Source organism: Alexandromys fortis, unplaced genomic scaffold (assembly GCF_014885135.2).
Source record: "Alexandromys fortis isolate MF-2015 unplaced genomic scaffold, M_Fortis_MF-2015_v1.1 scaffold_305, whole genome shotgun sequence".
Classification (NCBI taxonomy): Eukaryota; Metazoa; Chordata; class Mammalia; order Rodentia; family Cricetidae; genus Alexandromys; species Alexandromys fortis.
The window spans coordinates 964,700-974,508 of NW_026068203.1; positions in this window are offsets into that span (position 1 = coordinate 964,700).

Genomic DNA, 9,809 nt, shown 5'->3' on the forward strand with positions numbered 1-9,809 from the left:
GTAAGCGCACCTTGGGGTGCTTACAAACATCATTAGAAATGGGCTAGTCCAGGTGAGAGAATTAGCCTGTAAGGGCTAGAGTTCATGGGCCAAGCAGTTCTTTAAATGAATACAGTTTGTGTGTTGTTATTTCGGGCATGAGCTAGCCAAGCGGCTGGGGTGTTGGGGACGCAGCCCTGCCGCTCTTATTTCAACATACAGGCCCCATACCTCTAAGAAGAATGAGTCTAGGACAAGTCAGATATATCAAAAGTAAGCTCAATATTACAGAAAATGTGGACAACGCAATGGGAAGTAGGCTCAATATGCATCAGCAAGGTTGGAAACAAGTGATTAATTCTAGGTGAGGCCAAGAGAGAAGGAGTAAATGAGACACTGTCTGGAATAAGAATGCTCAAGCATGTTTTGAAGAATAATATAATAGCTACTATTTCTATAAAGTGATTATTATGTGTTTGGTATTAGTTCATATTATTCCATTTAGTCCTACTTAAAAGTCACTCCTTTCCCTAGAAATTAAAACTGGAATTCTGAGAAACCCATTAGCCTTTGCTACTAATGTAAAGACACATAATAAATTCAGAAATCATGAATCAGCCAGACTGGATGGGGCATACAAAAACCCTTAAACAGGCAGGTAAAGGTTTTCAGATGTGCAGACAGATGGAAATTGAGAATGCCATAAATTATATGCAAAAAGAAGCAAAGATAAAGAGATAGCCTGACCAAGATAGAGAAAAGAAGGCTTGACTATTCAAATAGGCATTATCAAGTTATTCTTCCAAATTTGTATGGTCTCAGTTCAAACATTCTTACAGACTATGTTAAGGTCCATATCTGATGTCATCCATTCTAATCAGCTTTTTGGATGAAGAGAGTCATGTGCTCCAATTTAAATTAGCAAAATTCAGCTTTGTGTGTGTGTTTTCGAGTGTGCGTATGTGTGTGTGTGTGTGTGTGTGTGTGTGTGTGTGTGTGTGTGTAAGTGTGTGTCTGCACAGAGGCTGGCCAGAGCATGGGGGCATGTGTCCTGTGCTCTAGCACTCTCCACAATATTACCCTAAGAAAGGTTTTCTCATGATCCTGAAACTCAGCTGGCACCCAGTAAACCCTATTCATTTTTATCTGTCCCCATAACACTGGGGTTACTGGCTCATCAGATTTTACATGGATAGTAGGATTTAAACTTAGTTTTTTATGTTAGAATAGCAAGTTTTCTTATTCTCTCAAACGTTTCTTTGGTCTCAGTTTTCTTATCTTTGGTATGAAGACTCTTTAATTAACATTATAGATGCCAAGGCAGTGAAAGATAGCTTAAAAACAGTGGGTTGGGAAAAGAGGCTAGAGAGAGAGAAGAAAACAGAAGGAGTGGGAAAAGAATGCCTAGGAGGCAGCAGCAAAAGAAAAGTGGACAATGGAGAACTGAAAGCAGATCTCCCAAGCCCTTTCTAGTGTCTTAATAGTTTGGGTTTTGTTTTATATTAAGTGGACAATGTCGTTAGAGTTATCTCCAAATAAAAAGAATTTTTATTGTAATCAAAAGAAGAATGTGGACAATGACTTTACAGACACATATCTTCAATGCACTAGCCTAACCTTGATTTTATACTTAGTTTCATTTACAGCAGCAAATTCTGATCTTGATAAACTGTAAGAAAAATGAAATTTAATTCACAGAACATTAAAATGGACATTTTTCTATCTGTACTGCATACTGCATGTTTAGATCTTTATTTAGTGTTCAGAAGTTTAATGAGCATGAGAAATTAAGACAATTAAGATTCAGCCATGTTTTAAAGGCTACATTTTATAAAATTCAACTGAATAGGTTGAATTCAACCAGGTAATTATTCCTCTTCCCCATGCTATTCCCCTGTAGTGAAACAAGACCCAATTACTACTTGGTGAGCACATTCCTAGATACAAGAGGGATATGTTGTATGTGGTGTTTTTTCTAAAAGGCTGTCATTCACTCATACTGATAAAATGAAGAAAAATGACAGAAAAAGTTTTGATCTGAAAGGTTTGATCTAAAACTCATGTTCAGTCATATGAAAATATAATGAAACCTGTTGAAATTTGTGGCCCTTTGTTCATTTCTGTTCTGCTTCCATTAAAAACAATTTTAAGTATTAGATGATCTTGGCTATGAAAGTACTTTGTGTTCTCAGCATTATAAAAATAAGAGCAATTAGATAAATGAGAGGAATTGACATTTATTGACTAGTTTTCTACCTCATTTATTCTATAAAATAATATCAGTTAAGGATTACTTTCAACTGTCAACTTAAAGATGTTGAAATGAAGGCTTGTGGGAGCTTTAAATTGTATAAGACATTTTAAAATTCTGTGTTGTAATACCATCAGTTTATTCTATGTCTCAGTATTCATATTAATTCATCATCTTCTTTGAAACTTATTACAAGACTCCTCAAGTACAAGGATTCAATGAGTTGTATATATTCTCCATGATGAAATAAACTGAAGATTCAGGCTACTTCACTATACTAATTATCCCATTCCTTGTGATTTCAGTTTGATTTTTGACTTAGCTCAGTTAAGAACGAGTTTACTTCATTGAAAGACAATAATTTTTGATTCTTAAAAGAGAAGTTAAGGAAAACAGTATCATGTGACAGTACATGAATGTCCAGATAGCCAACAACCGTAGTGAACTGAATTATGACAAGGGGCCCAGAAAGAAGTAGCAAGTATGGACAGAAATCCAGCCAATAGAATGCTCTTTACAATAGAATCACCGTGTTACATCTCTTACAGGAAATATTTCTCTGCCATTATGTTCAAGGACACTCAAAAAGCACTGTTTCCCTTGGGCTGCATAAACACAGGGGGCGGCTTTTATTGAGTCATTAAAGACTCTATTAACTAGTAGATACCCACTTCTTCCAAAGGTACATATTAATGTTAGGGGAAAAAGTAATTCTTGAATAGGTGAATATTGCCTTTATGTCCCTAAAAGGTGTCTCAAAATTAAAATGCTCCTTTGAGAGACACAGAATTGCATATTTGTAAATAGATTATAATTTGTTCAGCCAGCAAAATCTCTGGAAAACTGAGAGCAGGGTCAAAAGTATTTACCTGACCACTTATTCAGGAGATAATCAGCATGTGCCTGAATCAGAGGTCACAATATAGAAATAATAGCATAGACCCCCTCCCTCTGTGAAGTTCTACACAAATATCTCAGTCCTAACTGTAGAGCCTTTTGTTGGGATTTTGAGGATATAGAGGTGTTATTTAAGACTCAGTTCTCAATGTGATGCTAGATTTTTACTGGCTTAAAGAAAAACAGAAAGACAAAAGGAGAAGAATAAATTAAATAAAGAGAAAAAAGAAAGAAGATATATTGGTTTTCACAAATATTCTACCTCTACTAGAGTGGGCTGTTAGCTGGAGACAGAGCTTATATTTTCCAAGGCCTTCTATTAAATTCTTAGAAGAATGGTGACTCATTGTGCACAGTATTTTGCAGACAGTATTATTCATGCTGAATACTTATTCTTTCTGGACTTTCGGAATTGTAGAAGATTTGACACAGAGAATGTTGAAGTGTCCGAACCTAACAGAAATCTTGAACTCTGAATCAATAATTAATTTCTCTACTAGAATAGATAACGTTCATATGTTTTTACAGTTCTATTTTGGAGGAATTGAATGCCTCTTTTTGTCACCACTGGGAGAGCACTTTTGAAATATTGTGTTGAGTTCAGAATCTCTCCCCATGTACACTTTTTCTTTGTTGGTTTTACAATTTTTAAAATCATAGCTGCAGAGAGAAATCAACAGAAAAGGTTTTTATCTGATGACTTAAACAATCAGCAGCTCAAACTTCCCCCTCACCATACAAAACACTTTGTATTTTACTTTTCTCCTCAAATATTTTGAGACAGTTTACTAAAATAATATACTTCAAATATGAATATATGAAAAAGTATAGTTATGGAAATGGGGTAAAAGAAGGAAAATAATGCAACAAAACATGAAGAATTGATTTTCCAGATGAAGAGATAGAATGTTATCACCTACTTTTTCTTCTCTTTTTTTTTTTGAACTGTATTTCCCATACTTTCTAAAATAAGTACATACTACTTTTGTAATGGCTACTTTTTAAAGGCTATAAGAAACTGAGTGCTCAAACATAATTTACAGTAGGAAAAATCAGGCAAAGTATGTAAAAAATATAGGAACACATTCTGAGATACACATTAAAATTACATATAAAGACTGCAAAGACCTTTAGAGTAGTTAACATTCATGCTGAAAATTAGACTCTAAATTTCCTGATAGTAAAGACAAGATGCTTATAGTTATAATAGTCAAGGATTGAGGAGATACTGTGTTTGTATCTCAGTACAACAAATTGATACAACCTTAGCCACACACACACACACACAAAAACAACAAAGAACAAAACACTAATTCATCCACTCACCAACACCACCACCACCAACAAAATACCAGTGTTATGCACCAGAAATATTGCTGTCAGGACTGAATTTTATATGTAGTTTCTGAGTTAAAGTCTGTTTCTCCTTCCATTTTTCTTGGTTGAATTTAGTTCTTCATTGTTGTTAGACTGAGAAAGACACACACAGGATTTTATTAGGACCAACCACATAATCTCCTTCTATAAAAATGAGACAAAACAGAGCTGGAGAGATGCCTCAATGATTAGTAGTATTAGTTGCTTTCTCAGATAACGCAGATTTGGTTCACAACACCCACATAGTGGCACACAAATATCTGAATCTGTAGTTATGGGACTCTTGGGATCTGATGCCCTCTTTTGACCTCCTTGCATACTAGGCACGTACACGGTACACATGCAGACATGCAGACAAAACAATTATACACATAAAGTGAAATTTTCAAAGTAACCAAAGATTGATAATGGAATCTATCACACAGGCAGTCTATGGAATGTATTTATTGCAATATTACTCATGATAGCAAAGGCAGAAAACCCATAGAGTTCATTAGTGGATAGATGAATGGATGAAAAAAATGATAATATTGATATTCTTATAAAATATAATTATTCAACATACAAAAATATATTAATAATGCCTTGAAATAGATAAACTTTGAAAATATTCTAAGACAACTAAGCCATAAACAAAAGGTAGCTTTTTGGGTAATCTGAAATGTGCAAAACAAGCAATATAATACAGATAGAGTGTTAAATAAACTCACCCAGATGTGTAATTTGACTGTTGAATAGCACAAAGCCCTATGTATTAAAGGAATGGTCCTTAGGATAGGACTAATGTGAGATGGTAAATGTTTAGGAGATAGGAAATTGCCAAAGGCCCTTAGGTCTCCTAAAGGAATTGTGGGACCTTACACATCCTGTCTCTGCTCTAGATCAATATGTGAGCATTTTGCTTATTCATGTGTTCTTGCCAAGATATGCCACCATTTTCCATTGTTGTCTACAAAATTGTATGCTAAGTTACCATTTTCCCTGAATCTGTTTTTTGTCTTTGATATTTTGTGTTAATAACTGACTAATACACTAGTTAACAGATAAAGGGAAAATTTACACTGTTAATTATGGTCATTATATAGCATAACAAATGTACTGAATTGCAACAAATTATATACATTAAAATGGTGCACTAAATGGTTCATAAACCATATATCAGCAGTAAAGGGATGGCTTTTTTTTAAGCTTCAGGCAAAAAGAAGTTTCAGAAAAGATATTCCCTTTGGCACATAACACTAAAAGTACAGGAAAAAAAGAATATTGAAAACTGCAAGGACAAAAACACCAAGTAACATATAAAGGTAGATCTGTTAGAATAACAACTGACTTCTCAATGGAAACACTACATGCTGGGACTGCCAGGGTCTGGACAGATGTCTTGAAGATTCTAAGAGATCACAGATGCCAGGCCAGACTACTATACCCACCAAAATTTTCAATCACAATAGATGGAGAAAATAAAACATTCTATAATAAAACAAAATTTAACCAGTACCTTTCCTCAAACACAGCCCTACAGAAGTTGCTAGAGAGAAAACTCTAACCTAAAGAGGTTTTTATGACACCCAGGAAAACATAAAAGTTAAATAATCTAAGACCAGCCAATCAAAAGAGCAGAAACACACACACACGCATGCACACACACGCATACACCTGACAGCAACAAGACAACAGGAGTTAAGAATCGTTGGTCATTGATATCTCTCAATATCAATGTTTTCAATCCCCCCCCCAAAAAAAAACACACACACACTACACAGTGGATCTTGAACTTGTGTGAGTAACCAACTAATATCTGATATAATGAGTACATTCCACAAGATGGAAACTATACCTGATACTGCTTGGCTGGTCAAGAACCTGCAACTTGGTAGCCCATAGACCTATGACAAAACCAAATACTACTTTTCAAAAACAAGCGATAAGTAAGTAAATAAAAAAAATAAAAAAGAATGTAGCAATACAACAACTCTTTATGACATTCTGCTACACTCCTTTATCATTGCGTTGCTCAGCCATCATCAGAGAAGCTTCCTCCTGCCACAGATGGGAACAAATACTGAGACATATAGTCAGAAAATATGCGGAGAGTGAGAGACCTTGGAACATTCAGGTGTGAATGAGACGTCTCTATCAAATTCTTCCCCCAGGGCTCAGGGAACCCTGTTGAAGGGAAGGTCGAAAGAGTATCCATTGCATATGTATTATGGCTTTAAGTTTAGTGATTTTTATGGGATTACTTAGTAGGCAAAGGAGTGGATCTCTGTTTCTTCTGCCTTCTCTTGGGCTCATTTCCTTCTGTTTTATCCAATTTTAATATTGGTTTTATTTTATTATATTATTAGATATAAATCCAATTATGTAACATATGTATATATGTAATACTTATTACATATGTATATATATACTTATTACACATATACATATTACATATACATATATGTGTTATATATGTAATGTAGTATGTTATAAATCCACACACAAATAAATACTTACATATGATTAATAGAACCTAAATAGTATTATGCTATATAAAGCTGTATATGCTGTATAAAGCATGTAAGTTATTATGTAGTTTATAAACTATCTATTATAATATAGTATAATATTTATATATGAACTCTTGCCCTTGGAATCACATTCAAATTATATCTAACATGTTTGCTAAAGAATTTTGCCTCTTTAATTATCTTTGTCCACTTTTCCACATTCTGTCATTATGCTTTTATGATATGAGAGAAAATATCTTAAGCAATTTACATGATTTGCCTGTAAAGCTTTCCATGAAATTAGTCATTAAAACAGTGTTCTGTCTAAAAGAATAGAAGCTTCAGAATATCCTACCAGATTCAGGTTCTTTGACCTTAGGCAGCAGAGAGCAATCTAAAACCTGACTGCTATTAGCCTTAATAGGTTAGGAGAAGTGTGAACAGATGATTGGAAAACTGAGGGTGTTGTTCTTTTTTAAAAAAATGCTGCAAGATCCCCGCGGCAGTAGGCAGCAGAAATGCTGTAGGTCCCAAATGGTGGTGGCGGGCCATGTGGTGGCAGGCAGCAGGCCCTGGGAGCAGACGGCTGCTGGTCCCTGAGCAGTGGCTGGTCCCAGGCAGGGAGACACATGGCAGGCAGGCAGAAGACAGAAACATGGATAAACACGACATGCAGGGTGAGGTTGAATGTTTATTCAGGGGGTTATGGAGGAGGAAGGGTGAAGGGGGGACAGAGAGAGAGGGAGAGAGAAACAGAGCGAGAGCGAGAGCGAGAGCGAGAGCGAGAGCGAGAGCGAGAGCGAGAGAGAGAGAGAGAGAGAGAGAGAGAGAGAGAGAGAGAGAAGAGGAGAAAGAAACAGAGAAGGGGGGAAGCAGAGAAGTGGGGAGAGAGAGGCAGAAGCAAAGCTGCCTCTCCAAGAGGAAGAACTCAGGCCCGAAGCTGAAGATCAGCCTGCCTCAGCAGATGGGGGAGGGAGTGGGCGTGGCTTGTCTCTTAAAGGGACCAATACCATAACAGAGGGTATATATTAGTAACAAAGGACCTGTTTAGTATATGAAGTTCTAAATTAAATCCCAAGTTTTCGAAGGAACAACAAAGAAAATAAAATCCCAAATAAAGACTGGCTTATTGCATAGTTTATAGTTCAACATATTCCTGTGGTTCTAGCAATGTTTTAGACCTCAGGATCTGGGACTTCACAGTTGATTTGCAAGCAAGAAGAGAAAACAGCAGAACAATAGCCCCTAGCTATTTCCCCTGGCAGTTGTGCTTAAGACCAGCAATGCTCTAGAAGGCTGTAGAATGTGTTCCCTGCTTTTGAAACAAAGTAAGCAGCTTCCACCTCCCCATTTGATTGGCTATCTCAGTATGTGAAGGTCATGACTGGGGGAGGGGATACGTAGCTCTTCTGTGAATCCAGGACAACCAACTTTTAATCTTGCTGAAGAGATCTGGGTTCTCACTACTAAGGAAAAAAATGGTTTTCTTGATAAGACCATGGGTCACATTAGGAGCTATTCATTTTGGGGAGGTAAGCTTAAGACCCACCAAATAAGACTGTGAGATTTTTGTACTTTTTGAAGACACATTTTGCTACTGAATATTGGACAGGCACAAGGCCACCCCTGAGAAGAAGTTTGTCTTGGTAAGTGGGAAAAACGGAGGTTTTGTGGGTGAAGCTTTGTTGGTAAGTCTTGAAGTATTTTTTAATTACTTGTTCAATTGTACCTGTTGTTGTTATTACCTTATTATCTGAATTCTCATTTGTCCCTGAAAACAGAGTTATCTAATTTTATATAACACTGTGTCTAACTTCCCCAGAAATATTGCTTGATACTTTTCCCCTTTAATTATCTTACCACCTATATGTTAAAGTATTCATTAACTCAGGGTTTGAGAGTGAAAACTAGTACTTTCCAAATTTTAAAGTTTTCCAATAAATATAGATGTTTTTAGTTTTGTGCTCTGGGTGACAGAGCATTTATCAATGGAGGCAGAACACGCGGGTTGGATAGAAGCAGAAGGGAGGATTCTAAGTTTCATTTCTGTGCTATACAGAGAAACCTTGTCTAAGGAAAAATAAACCAACCAAAAAAAAAAAAAAGAACAAACCAAACCAAATAGGGCATAGTGCTATTATGGGTAGGTTTAGGACTGTAATTCATACATTAAGACATGGAGTTGGTAGGGCATTAGAATTACAAGTTCAATTCTAGCCTGTACTAAAGAGAAAGCTTTTCTTGTTTTAAAAATAAAACCAAGCAGTGCTACATAGTTTGGTTGTGTATGTCCATGAATAATCCCATCACTCTGAGGGGGAGGAGAGATATATCTGGGACTTGCAAGTTTAAGCACGGCCTGGGATCTATAGATTGAGTTTCCTTTAAAAGAATAGCATAGTGGTTTAATGGGTACTGCGTTGTCACAGGACTGGGACACGATCACGGGAAATTGGAAAGAAGCAGCATGAAACAAAAACATCGCGAGACTTGATAGAGAAAACTCATCTCACAGGAAAAAAAAAAAAAAAAAAACCCGGGGTTGAGATGGCGGACAGCGTAGTGACGCAAGAGCATTAGCACATCACTGATTGGTGGGGACCCAAGACAAGAAAGTACAAATATCGCGAGACTTAGTATCGTTCCCGTGCTATATAGGGAAAGGCTTTCTCGCCAGCCAGAAAAGCCTCCAGGAGCCACAGTGAGGCGATTGGCGTCCGTTTGGGGTGTTGGAACATTTCTGTGAGTCCAGCCCTGTGAATTGGAGGCCTGAGAAGACAGGAATTGTGAGTTTGAGTTTTTCTTGAGTTATA